A 12,541-nucleotide genomic window follows, 5' to 3' on the forward strand; every position below is an offset into this window, starting at 1 on the left:
TAACTTCTCGTAAATGGACCACAGATCTCATTCTACCCGTAGGTATATTTTCAATTCCATTATTGCAAAATAAATTAATTACATCTTGATCAAGGTTTGATAAATGTAATTGATCTTCACTTCCCCCACAACAAAATTCACTGAGAATGTTAAGGAAGTGGAGGGGCAGGCAAAAAATTCCAATATTCAGAATTTTTCTGATGGAGGGAAATGAGTGTAAAACCTAATTTTTCAGTCTGTGAAATCCTTCCATTACGAGTTCATGGCAACCTCTTCAGAGCCAGAAACTACAATATACAGAGTCTTTAAAGTATATACTGATTTCAGACTAAGTAGTGACACACATTGAAGCAACAAAAGCTCAAACTTGATTTTGAATGTATTCTCCCCCACATCCTATACTCAGTTTGAAAAATATTATAAAGCAAAATAAACTGGCACTGTCATCAAGGGAATGCAAAAAGGCTGAGAAACTCCTTTGCACAAAGGCTTAAGTGTTTACACAAAAACAAAATGCACTTAATGAAAAGAAAGGAAATAAAATAGCAGATTTCTTTTAAAAAAATGGCATAACCTGTTTGTAAATTCATTAATGTACTTTCCTAATTAGGTAAAGTACTCATATCCTCAATATGAAAGAGCTGGAAAGTTGCTTCACTGTCAGTTTTAAAAATCTTGCTTTTGGATCCCAGTAGTTGAAAAACACTTCCATTTTTTAAACAGCAAAATAAAGCTAAGACAGAAATGCCAGAGACAAGAGAGGGTCTAAAAGCAGTGCAGAGTTTGATTCTTTTCAAGAGGTTCTTTTTAACTACAAGGAGCAGGCTGCCCTTTGAATAAACCTAAGGCAGTTTGTTGGGTACAGGGCAGGAATTAGCTTGGCAAACTTGGGAGCTCACACTCCTTTCCAATGTTAACAAAGGGTGACGAGCCAGCTACAAACCAAGCCACCACAACACCTGGCTGGCTGCTGGCTACACAAGCAGCTTCCACAGACAAGGGGAAAACCAAACTAAAGCCATTACAACTCCTCTCCGTTCAAGATAAACAGGTCCAAGCCGAAACAGCAGGTTTCCTTAAATTAGGAAAGGAAACGTAACCCCTTCAGCAGGTAGAGCATCTCATGAGACCAACGTGGTAACTGGGAGGAGGAGGGGAAGGAGAGAGAGAGAGAGAGAGAGAGCAACTGACAAAAATAAACCTTTATCCTGTGGCTGAAAGGCTCATTTGCCTGGAAGCTCCAATACCAGGTTATCTAATCAGACACCACATCTGCCCCCACACACTCCCACTCCAGACCACAACTCTAACACAGGTACTACAACATTAAGCTTGCCTGGAGCAAGAAAAAGGTATCCAAACCTTCTCATGAAGGAATTACATCAAGGGCCCCCAACACTACAACTTACAATTCTTTTACAACGTGGCAGAAGGTATCAAACTGTTGAACGGAAAGTTTCAAGTGTTAAAACTCAAAGGTAGAATTAAAAAGGTAATAGGGGGTTTATATCAAAAAAGAAAAAGTGGCTTCTTCAAATGAACAGAACAAGCTGGCATTAAACATGCAGCATTCAAGTTTTCCAGCACTACTACTACTCTCCCTCAAGTCTGAAGACACTTCCTTATACCAATCATTACTTCAAACCAGAGGAAAAAGGTATTTTTTCAAAACCACACATCCACACATCTGTGCTCTCTTATAGGCAATGTAAAAAATAAAGTTCAAGAACTGAGACCAAGAATGCAGACAAAGCTGTATGCTGGGGCTTCCAAAACCACTTTGATCAGCTGTATTTGCAAGAAAACACTACATAAAAATCCCTTCTTAGGGAAATATCGCAAAGCAAAATGTTGATACTTTATTCTCATTTTCCAGAAAAATCTCTTGAAGAAAGTTTCTGCATTACCATCATTGGTAAATAAAGCATTAGCTGTCATGTGAGTCAATTTAGATTGGAGACACCCAAAACTACTGCAAGTAGTGTCCATCTTAAATTAGCATAAACAACATGGATTTAACATTTAATCCACATGAGCAAAAATCATTGTTTAAAATATGACCAAACGCATAAAAATGATAATTACACCTCTTCATGCCTACAGACCCTTCCACATCCAGGATTATGACAAGACAGTTAAGTGGCATCACAATTACAACAACACGACAAGGGAGATGACACAGGAGTAGGAAAATGAAGCGTTTATATTCTGTTTTTTCAACTTTTTAGATCACTGCCTCTATCACAAAAAGCCTTCCACCTGCAGTTATGAACTCTGCAAAAAGTTTTGCTTACCCAGCTGCTCAGAACCACTTTCTTCTAATTGCCTCAAATATTCTGCTTTTATCCACATAACATCCTCATCATGTCACATTTGCATCTAACACAGATATCATGTGTGAATAGAGTGTGTGCACAGACAGGTGAGTGTATAGACACACCAACTGAAGGTTCTAAAAGCAGCTTTAGAAATGAAGGGGTTTGGTACAGAATCAGTTATCAACTGAAATTAGAGCTTTTTTTTCCCAAAGACCTCTACTCCAGAGCCATATACTCCATTTAAGTTACCAGTATCATATTTGGTCTTTTGTTGGGACAGACCAGTGCCTCAACAGGCTCTTCTTAAGATCTTTTTTATCAACTACATGTCAGCATTCAGCATGTCTATCGCTAAAGCTCCTCTGATATTCACAGTCTGAGGAGAAACATGCAAACAAATATTACAGGACACTGTAATCCTGTGCAGTAACATCCAATTTCCTACTTTAGGCAAAGTGCCAAACTTTGTTTTTATTTTAGAGTCCATCAACAGGATTTAAGCAGAAGAATTGATTTTTTCCTTATATACACAATTAGAAGCAACAGTAAGACTTTTTCCAACATCAGGCACAGATCAGCTCTTATATTGTTGATTCTGGACAGTAATGTTACCAATTAATTGCTATTTTCTTCTCGTTCTTTATACTCTCATCACAATTTGAACAGTGAAGTTAATTTTTGTATACCATTTTTCCACACATCCTTATCAGTTTCCCCCCTTCCTGTTCCCACAAATACCCCTTTCAAAGCTGACCAGCTTTCACACCTTTTGAAGCATCAATGTACGTGGGGATATACAGAGAATATTTAACTAATTCACTGAGCAAATACAGGGCCACCCAGTAACACCGCAAGGTAAGTAACTGGGCCTACTTTTCAGATAAGATGACGAAAGCTGGGGAAATGCTATTAAAATAGGAATAAATGAAAGCATATCTGACATGAAATTGGAAGTAGAATTAGCACAAGATGACCAAAACCATCCCAAACACAACTTAAAAGAAGCACACAGTAAGAGTAGGAGAAACTACAGAAGCAAAACCACGAGGAGTAAGGCCAGTTGACAACGAATGAGAAACCTGACAAATAAGACAGAGGTAAAAGAAAAGAAAAATAAAAGACAATATGGTTCAGGGAGAATTAGGCAGATGAAAGTGGACAACAGAACTAAAGCAGCTTGTGACAGCACCTAAAATGTCCACCCTGTTCCTTAACTGTCAACAACTACACCTGCAGCATTGTAAGGCCTTCATTTCTCCCTAGCAGTGCCACAGAAACAGCAGGTTCACTAATGCTGTCGAGTAATTGGAGGGACATTCTGGAGAACAGAGTTAAAAATGGAAAAAACTGAAAATGACCTCATACCCATGCCAGCATGGAGTCAAGACAGAAGGATTTGGGGAGTTTCTCTGCTTTTTTAAAACAAGCAAAAAGTCTCATACAGTATTAGTCCACTACAGAAAATGGTTACCATTAAAGTCATGTACTCAAAGAAGGCTACAAGGATGATACTGGCATTCAATGTAGTAGCACTGTTACTTATCGTCTTATTTTGGGTATGGTTTCTCTTTTGATGTCAAAATGAATCTTGCATTAAGTCTGGAAAATTAACTGACAGATTTCAACTTGAGTCACGAAACCAAAGCAATTCACACATAACTTCATTAAATCAAAATAAAACAAATTAGGCTGTTTAAATCAAGATAAACCCACCAAACTAGGAGAGCTTGTAGAAAGAGAGTCATGGCTTATATTAAATACATCACTACTTACAGACAGTTCAATACCACGTGAAAAATATGTGATTTATGTACAGTCTTGGTATATTCCATATGATTTACACAGAAAGTAGAGCTCATCATTAATGAAGTGCAGTAACTGGTAGCTAAAGCATCCTTGCCTATTTAGAAGTTATTTTTAATTGAAGGGAAAGGTATTTGAGTAGAATACAGCTTGTAATAACCTGAACAAGTCAGAGGAAAAGTGTGCTCTCAGAGGTAGCACAGAAGGCTCTTCTGTTAAGGGCAAGGTACTGGTCACTGAACACAACATGCTTAAGCTGTAGCTTAAAAGACATTGTTGCTTTAGCCATTCCAAGAGAAAGGAAAACAAGGTCTAAAAATTTCCTGAGTGTACCTGTGAACTACTTCTTTAAACGTGTATTAGACAGCTCCAGTACAAAGTACATGTGGCCTTCAAAGCACTGCTACAGTGTAAGAGAAACAATGAAAATTAAGAATTATTTGCACTGGAACAGCACACAGGATTCAAAACATGGTTCAGTAAAAAAACATGAGTAGAGAAGAACCACCTCAGCTTCCTGAGGCATAAGGTAAGAACATCACAATGTAAAGGAAGCTTAACAAGTTTTATTTCTCAATATATCAGTAGTAGATGCCATCATTCTTTGACTAGACAAGCACCTTTACATCCACAAGGTACACATACTGCTTAATTTCCTTTTAGTAATGCCTTTAAATTCAAAAACCCTACTGTCAGTAGTCATCTCTGAGCAAACATGCCTCTGCACTCTCAAATTTGTGTATTAGAAATCCATAACCATGTTTGAACAAACACCTGTTCTGCAAAGCAATCATATAAAATAAAATTTAATGTCTCTCCATTCCCTCTTTTACAGAGTGTTAACACTTAGTTCCAAAAGATCCTTTTTTCTTTTGTCCTTTGGAAGAATGTGCATCTCTGCTCTGGAGACCAGCCATGGATCCTTCCAGGGCTTCCCCTTTCCTGAGGAAAGCTCTTTCTTGGGTCTCATCATCCAGATTTTTTTCCTCTCCTGGGAATCAGACCTCTTCCCAGCACAAAAGGATTACATGAAAGGATATATTCCAGACATAACTGTTCAAATTTTTGCTGTTTCATCAATTTTTTAATGTTTTAGCAAAGAAAAAAAAAAAAGAAATAAACACGCACATACATAAACCATTTCTCTGCTACACAGGAACAGAACCAGCCATCCTGGTTAAGGACTGAGAGGAGTGACAAGACAGTTCTTGAAGCACAAAATCACAAGGTGGGGGGGGCTATCAAAAAAATTTCTTCACAAACCATCTAATTTTACATAAACTGTCTTCCAAATACTTTAAACTATATTAAATAGTCCCAAAATAGTTCCTGTTTTAGACAGGAAATGAAACTGGACAAAAGACTACTTTTCAATTAGTGTTTCTACATCTCCCTTGTTCTCTCACTGACAGGAATGGAGCAGGAGCATCAGAAAATTGTATTACCCAACCCACTGTAAAACCAGCACTAGCAGTAGTAGCTTCTACCACATTGTTCTGAACATACACTTGAAATCTGCCAAAACTAATCTGCATGTCTGCCAATGAATTCATCAGAATCACAGAATCAAAGAACATGCTGAGTTGGAAGGGACCCACAAGGATCATCCAGTCCAACTCCTGGCCCTGAACAGGACCAGCTCCAACAATCCCATCATGTGCCTGACAGGATCATCCAAACCCTCCCTGAGCTCTGTCAGCCTTGGTGCTGTGCCCACTGCCCTGGGGAACCTGTTCAGTGCCCAAACACCCTCTGGGGGAAGAACCTTTTTCTAATACCCAACCTAACCCTGCCCTGACACAACTTCAGGCCATTCCCCAGGTCCTGTCCCTGGTCCCCCCAGAGCAGAGCTCAGTGCCTGCCCCTCCTCAGGAAGTTGAATCTCTCCCAGCAAATGAGACTTTCCTTCTGCTCTATGCAGATGTCATCATTTTTCATACGTTTCCCTCACAGCACATTAGATAAATCCACTCTGAAAACACAGAAAAAAAACTATGAACAAGGAAAAAACTATGCCAAACTGTAGATCTTGTGAAGAACATATTAATTTGACCAATTCCTTGAATTGCTTTGTGTTTCAATTTCCTGCTGTACTGGAAAAACATTTAATCAGATTTACAAAACAAGATGACTCAAAGTCTGAACATTCTACATCTTCTTGATACTCTCAAAAATCTCAAATAATTTTGACTACTTTTCTTATTACAGTTGGTTTTTTCTTTCTAAGATAGATTTGAGACAGATTAAGCTGTTTCATCAGAATTAGTGTTACATCTAAAAGATGGTATCTCTCCCACTATTCATGAAAGAGAATTGGTATATTAAGCAGGAATATAAAACTAGTTAAAAAATTAGATGCAATAACAAAGTGCAGAATTGCCCATGGCAGACCTGTAACAGTAGGAAAAAATTGCTTAAGGTTCTTGACCTCTGAGTATTTAGAAATCTTATTCCCACTCTTGAATTACATAAGGCACAACAGCAGCAAGCATTTTTGTGCATTTTTATATGCAGACCTCCACAAAATTTTCCACAAGATATGCAGGAGTGAGTACAGCAAGTTTAAACTTAAAAACAAGACTATTACAATTTGAGAGACTCCTTAATTAACCACAGGTGCTAGAGGTCTGTAACACACCAAACCACAGGAGTCAAGGCAAAAATACTGACCTGTGTTACACAACACTGCTATTACGCAACATTCCTGCTCTCTGCAACAAGCACATTTCCCCGGGGTTCCACTGCTGTGCTCCCAATAAACATCTGCATCCATTCTCTGTCCTGTTCTACTTGGGAGCAAAACTTCCCTAAGAAATGGGGTTTAAATTCTGACTGTGCAAATGAGTGGGGAAAGGATTTAGCAGCTTTCCCCATTCCAGTCATTCTGTTCCAGCAGAAAATATAAAAAATAAAAATCTCCTAGTTCTTCATTAAAACACAAAACATATACTTTGACTTGGTAAGTCAAAATAAACTACTCTGCCCCAAAAGGTTCATCAATCTGTTCTTATTTGGAAATACACCAAAGATTTTTGTTTCATGCACAGTCCAAAATCTTCTGCACTGGCATGATCAAAACCTAAAGATGCAAAAGCATCTCCCTCCCCCCCTTAACTTCAGTTCTGTACTTTCATAATGCCCAGTTTCACTATGAAGTTCAAACCTTTAAGTTTTTAACAAAACCCAAATATATAAAGACTACACAGAGTCTGAAAGGACAGAACACGTAACATGACAAAATGTGACTATGGTGATGCAGGTTTGGATTCAAAGGGTTTATTCTCTGCAGGAAGAGGAGGAGTGCTGATATTTAATTGACAGAAGCCCTACAACTTTGAAGTTTCACATACAAACACAATGCTCAAGAACCTCTGAAACAGCAGAGCAAGCAAACAGACAAATGGTTATCTAAAATCCCAAAGGATAATGGGCTATCAGGGAAACACCTTCAAATAGCCAGTCTGAAAACTGCAGGTCACAGAGCCAGGGGGACAAGCTTAAACAGTTGAGTCTGCTTAGTTGCATATACATTTAACAAATTATTTTTCGAATAGAGTACTTCTAGTGCTCAACAAATACCTTATAATCAAATCACAAATATTCCTCTTTTTATGCTCAAACAAACCCCTTGATTCATTCCAAAGCAGACGTATTTACAGGAGATCAGGTGCTTACATACATCATAAAGTCAAAAATCCTTCAGTTCACAGGACTCAGCTCCTGCTTTACCACTTTGGCCACACAGAGAAAACTCACGAGTACAGCAGCTTGGAATTATCCCCTTTCTGCACCTCACAAAAGCAACAGTGAGTTTCTTGAGCTGTACTTCAAAACAAACATGGAAGCAACCAAGTGCAGGAAGAGGATGTGTGGCAGACTTCACCTAAACCTCAGTGAGAAACAGGCAGGATTTGGTTTGCTGCCATGATTTCACTATTACCAGTTCGACAACTTGGCTTTAACTTAAAGTTTACTCACAATATTTTAATTATTTTTTTAAAAACAAAATATTCTTCCTCCCTCAAATCTACCCATATATCCATTTATCTCAACTCCTGCCTAGCATTTGTCAAGAGCAGCATTTAGATTATAACCCAGACTGTCTTTCATAACAGCAATTCATCTTAACCAGCCAAATACATCCAGTGTGATTCTCATGCTGAAGTGATCACTGATGCTGCCTCACCTTGGAGTTGCTACTTTGACAGAAAGCAAAACTTTAGGGGTCACATTTAAACCACAAAATGACAAATACTAAAAAAAAAAAACAAAAAAACCACCACACACAAAAACACAGGAAAAGGAGTTTAAAGGCAAAAAAAGAAAAAAAAAAAGCCTCTCTTCCTTGCTTATTCTTAGTATCAAGATACTCTTCAGCTGGTTATTGTATCAAAACCTTTTGAACCAACATTAAACGTGGTGAACAACAACAACAACAAAGAAATCACAGCTGAATCTGCTTGAGATGCTCCTCCTAGTTTCACCCAATGCACAGTTGTGGCCTTACTTGTAAGGAGAAAAATTGTTGGTTCATATTCAGCTCGGCATTGGCTGCAGCTCTCTGGGTGTCTGTAGTGACACTGCCATGCGTGCAGTCAGTCCTGCTCTACCTTGTACAAATCCATGAGGCTCTGCCTGCCCAGGGGGAGCTCGGCACATCTCCCTGCTGATCTCCACTTTCCTGCTGAGCCATTCCTCACAGCATTCCTCAAGTCCCTCCTGATTCAAGTGCTACTGTCAGGAACACAATGGGATGACCACAGACACACAAGGAAGGGGAGAAAGAGTGACAAGGAATCCTGCAAGAAACAATCTTCAGAGAACTTTATGATTAGGGGAAGGGAAGAGGACTAGAAGGACCATGGCACTTCGTAGGGCAAAACTTAGGTAGGGAAATACAGCAAACTGTTTCAGAAACAGCCTACAGAAATTCTGCTGATAAAGAAAACAAAGTCCATACAATCTATCGACAGTTTGATTCTCCACACTATAAAACAGAAACATACATTTTAATATACTTAGCACAGCTGAGTAGTTGAGACCCTAAGAGTTGCAAATTCAATGCTGACAAGGTATCAAAGCCTTTTCAGTAAAACTTGGGAATTACTAAGAGTTGTAAGATTTTACAGAGATTCACCTTTCATAACCTTTATTTACTGAATGCTTAACAAACACATCCAGAACTCCTGCAACATTTGCTTTTATGTAGAGAAGAAGTTGCAAACATCAAAAGAATTAAGAAAATCTCTACTTCACAACCCAAAGAATGCTTGCTCCCTGCCCCCTCATTCAGTGTTACTCAGGCCAGTCTTCTGACAAAGCAGTGCTGTTTGCCATACCAGTTTCTGGGCCAAATAAAGGCAGAAGTGTGTCTTAAGTTTCCATAACTAAGAAATTGAAGTCTGGAAGGGATAGCAGGGGGAGGGTAGTAGCGCTATCACGTGTGATCATGTGGAAAAATGTGCCTTTATATGGTGAGAAGCGTAAACAAACAAACAAACAAACAAACAAACCACAAAACCCAAACAACCCACAACTAAAATTAATATTCAGGAATATTAATCATGTTTCCAAAATTATTTTTCTACTTCTCACTCTCCAAGAAAAAGATTTTATACTTCAGTAGAACACTTCAAGATTAAAGAAGTTTTTATTTCTCTGCATATTTTAATGGCAAAAGCCATTCACCACTGATGTCTAATTCAAAGCGGAGGCTCTGTGCAACAGAGCCCTGATCTTTGGGGCATACCAAGGTTATTTACACAGTTCATGTATTCAATATAAGAAAAGAAGATAATAAACCCTTTTGCAGCCACACTGCAGAATAAGTGTCCTATAAAACATGACCCTACAATATTTTCTTAGCCATGTCCAAGGAAACTTTTTTCAAGGGTTTTTAATTCTCTTTTGATAAAACGATGTAGCAGATGCAGACAAAAAGATTTAACTGACAGAAACTCGTTTGTTATTCACCTCAACCCAAAACTTTAGGTTTTCAAGTAGCTAAATTAGCAACTATGTTTATAGTAAAATATGCACATTAATACCTAAATTTGCTATGCCTAAACTTAGCTAATAAAGACACTCTGAAGTAAGAGTAATGGAATTGCAGAGAACAATTCAAACCTTATTGAATCACACAATGCTGCTAAACAAGCTTTAAGGGGCCTACTACAAAACTGAAAGCAAACTTACATAACCAATGTTCCCAATTTTTTACTTATTGTTGAATCTGAGTTTAAAAAAACAACAAATCCCGTCAAAGAAACACCCCCTAAATTAAGGAAATAAGGAAAGAAAACAGCAATTCTAAACTTGACCAAGTAAAGTTCTAGTTATTTATGTGGATGTGTAGCTTCTCACTAGCTGCTTCAGTTAAGATTTAAAAATCTAGCATATATGTAAATTATTCTTTTGCCACAGTTTGGTGTGGAAGATCAGTGCATAACTTGTTATTAGTTAGGCTAGAAACTGTTTACTTCAACGAGGAACGAACTTACAATACAAAAAAATACACTGTGCTGATTATTGCAGTTTCAAGCTCCCAGTGTTTATAAGTCTGTGTTCTGAAAGTTTTGTCAGAAACACACCTATCTTCAAACACAACCAACCTAGAGATTTTTTTCTAAATAAAGGAAGTTTCAATACTAGAACACTTTCTAAACTGATGAGTGATGTATAAATACCTCATACAACTGAAAGGAATTATTAGAAATACACATTCTTGTAACTGGAATCACAGAGCCAACTTTTCCAGGAAGGTGTTTTCTGGTCTCTGCTTGTGGATTACAAGCCATTCAAATGGCTGGTTGTGAAGACACAGATATACAGATATACACTGCTCAAAGACCATATTGCAGTCTATTAGTAAACAGCCTTTGCTCTGACATTTAGTAGTGCTCAATAAAAGCATGTGATGATCATCTGTGTCAATACATTGCCCACTAAAGGAGATTCACGCTCACATACATCAAGCTTGCACAAAGCCTTTCAAGGAGCAAGGGTTCACTGTCAGTTTTTCCCCAATTACAGGGGGAGTTAAGCTTTCACTGAATTGTCATTCCCATGGGGAAAGGTACATCACCAGAGAGCTTCAGTTTGGAAAGCCAGAGTTCTCCAAAAGGCTAAAATCCCTTGGCATTTCTTTCCTACTTCATACTGCCTGCCTTGAGAATATCAGCAAGTTTTTCTGGCAAAACCAGCACTTTCATCACCAGTTTTAGGTCACTGTTTTCATCTAACTGCACAGAAAACTTGGCAGCTGTGGCTTACATTAGTCAAGAGTCTACAGAAGATACTACTAGAAAAAGCTATTTTATTTATTAGGCTTAGATTCCCTGAGAAGACCAAAATATTTGCATCCATCCATAGAGAGAGACTGCAAAATATACTTGACTGACTCAGATATGAATTTAACTCCAAACCTCATAATTGAGAGACAGTGCAAATACTGCAGAATGAGCACACGATATTAATACTCATTCAGTCTGCACCCTCCTGCTTCCAATTCTGGGCTACAAATCTACAATTCTTCTTGTGATATGATCATAACATTTCACCAGTCTGAGCAAAGAGGTGCAATCGTTTGCTTACAAACGTGTCCTGAGAGGAAAAAAGGCTTTTTCAAACTCAAGTGGAGATATTTACTGGGATTAGGGAAGGAGAATAAGAGTAAAAATCATGACTCCTCATTCTGATCACACAACTGAAGTGCAACAATAGCTGCTGAGGGAACTTGAGCACTGTGTGAAGAGTCTAGAGAATTGCTGAGATGACCCGAACCCGGCCTAAAACTGCTGAGACCAAGAAAAAAAGGTAGTCCTAGCTTGACCTCAACTGTGTGTTCCTGTCCTACGTGATCCCTCCTTCAAGCCAACATGAACATCTGGTGACCACACTGGACACACAGCTAAGAAACTCCTCTGTGTTAAGAGACCCTTTCGTTAACATCGGTCAAAACCCAGGCAATCATCGAGTTCCAGGAATGACTCTGCTGACACAGGAGGAAAACCAAAGGATCAGAAGCAGGGGAAGCTACCACTTGGCACTGCCATGCCAGATTAGATGACTGCAAAGGTACACAGGACAGGGCAGAGCTGCACCGTGACACAGCCCTCACTCAGGCTGTAAACTCAGCACTTCCATCAGCTGGAGCTACTTATCCAGCTCAAAGTGCAGCTCCTCCAGACTCAAGTCTGCAGATGAATACTCCTATACCCATGGTAAAATACAAATCACCACACTGCCAAAGCTTCAGCACGAACACAAAAACTGTACCAAACCCCTTAAATACTACAGATTCCTCCTCACCCAGTCTCTGGTCTCCCTTTAAAAAGTGACACATTAACATATTCTTTTGTATATGTTTCTTCCATTTGGGATGATTTAAAGGAACCCTCAAACGTTTAAACCCAAGAAAC

General features: G+C 38.6%; 1 protein-coding gene across 7 annotated transcripts in view; it reads right to left on the reverse strand.

Annotated features, from left to right (window-relative positions):
* Nucleotides 1–12,541, reverse strand: part of WDR33 (WD repeat domain 33) — a 66,963-nt gene that overhangs the window by 50,019 nt on the left and 4,403 nt on the right. The gene's annotated exons all lie outside the window — the stretch shown is intronic.

Source organism: Empidonax traillii, unplaced genomic scaffold (genome assembly GCF_003031625.1).
Source record: "Empidonax traillii isolate 1590-97213 ecotype Southwest subspecies unplaced genomic scaffold, ASM303162v1 scaffold657:size717538, whole genome shotgun sequence".
Taxonomy (NCBI): Eukaryota; Metazoa; Chordata; class Aves; order Passeriformes; family Tyrannidae; genus Empidonax; species Empidonax traillii.